We start from the raw sequence: 1,945 nt of genomic DNA, 5'->3' as shown, positions 1-1,945 counted from the left end.
CATAAAAACAGAGAAGTCGACCATGGAATCGTATAGAAGACCCGAATTTTAACCCACAAACCTATGATCACCTCATTTTCGATAAAGGAGCTAAAAGTGGTAATAATTTTTAAAGATCTCAGGAGATAGACATCTTTTGAAAATAAAATAAAGAAGCTCTACAGGGTACATATTTATGATCAGAGTTCTGTTGTGATCTACCACATGGAAACTACCCTGAGAGAGACCTGGTCACTTAACGTATTGTCCAGTGCAGTGCAGAGAACAGAGCAACAGAGATGTCTGTGCTGTGACGGGGCATGGTGATGTCATGCTGAGTAGGAGTACCGGGCTGATAATCACGTACCCCCTTTAAACTGTTACTTCAGAACGCTGTAAGCTTTATGGTAGCCAATGACCACTTTATGTAATATTTAAAGACCTTAAAATAGACAATTACAATTGGTAATTATCTAGATTTACCCATATTATAATGGATAGACATATATTCTAAGGTTTTATTGTCAAATGGACGATTGAATTAAAAAGTTGACAGTGACATGTGCAAGAACTTGTACTGCCCGAAGCCAAGCAGCATGTCTCCTGTGTGCTGCGGTGAGCTTGCCTATCCCCTCAGTTCCTTGCATTCCGTTAGTGAAGGGGAAAGGCATGTTGGTGTGAACGCTCCCTCTTAACCATGTAGGCTCCTGTAAGTGTCGCTTTATTCACATGAACTTAAGGAATGTGAGAGCTATTTTGATCCAGGCACGATCTCTAGGGTGTCCTGTTTTTCACCAGCAAGAGCCCTGGGTTCATTCTGGGTGCTCATTAAGATACTTTTATTTTATACACACAGAGGACCTGGCGCAGCCCGTGTCAGCCCTGGGCTTGCTGCTTCAGTCTCTGTGAGCTCATCTGTGCATTGCTGAGTTCACTCAGAAGGCCTTGTTCTCCTGGTGTCTTCTACTCCTTCTGGCTCCTGTTACTCGTCCTGCCTCCTCTTCCATGTGGTTGCCGCAGTTCCAAGGGGAAGATCTGGTGGAGACATCCCATTTAGGTTCTCTTTCCTCATCATTCTGGCTGTGGGTTTTTGCATCTGCTCTCATCTGCAGCCAGAGGAAGCCTCTCTGATGAGGACTGAGGAAGGCACTATTCTGTAAGTATAGCAGACTATCATCAGGAGTCATTTTATTGATACATTTTTCTTTTTAGACCAACAATGCTTAGTTTAACTCTAGGTCTCTGAGTTATCTAGTCTCTGGTTCTGGCTTACCCGGGCAATGCCAGGTAAGAGTTCTCCATTGTGGAGGAGGCCTTAGGCCAAATCAAATCAAACATTGCTTGGCTCCTCCCACAGATTCTCTGCCACCATTGCTCTAGACAGGGCAGATTGTAGGGCAAAGGTTTTATGGCTGAGGTGGTATTTACATTTCTCTTTTGGTAGCTTGAACAGTGCCTTCCTGCACCAAAGACTCTAGAACACAGGGGTAAAAGCTCCATTTAGGCACCAACTACACAATGAGTTGTGTGCGTGTTGTCATCAGCCAGATCCCCTGAGTCCGTATTATAGCTTTTGATTAGTATTTTTCTGGGACTCCTGAGTGTGAAAATGAGTGGGTCTGTGATTCACTTTAAGCATGGCATAACAGGCCATCCTAGTAGGAGCTTGGAAGACAACAGTGCTGAGAGTCATGTGGATTATGGAGGCCTAGATGAAGAAGTTATAGAGGGGAATATTAGCAATTGAGGTAGAATTATTTTTTGTGATATTCTGGCAAAGTATGTGGTTGGTTTTTTTCCCCCTTGTCCTAAGAATCTTCCTGAGGTTAAATTGAAGAGTTTTGAATTAATTTCGTTGGCAGAGAAGATTCCAGAACAGCATGTATTGACTATTGAAGTGTATGAAGAGGGGCAGTTTCAGGTATCCTTCCTTCGTTCATTCCTTCTTTCCTTTGTTTGTTCCTTC

The sequence above is a fragment of the Microtus ochrogaster genome, linkage group LG1 (genome assembly GCF_000317375.1).
Source record: "Microtus ochrogaster isolate Prairie Vole_2 linkage group LG1, MicOch1.0, whole genome shotgun sequence".
NCBI classification, from domain to species: Eukaryota; Metazoa; Chordata; class Mammalia; order Rodentia; family Cricetidae; genus Microtus; species Microtus ochrogaster.
Note: the sequence above shows the minus strand (reverse complement) of the source record.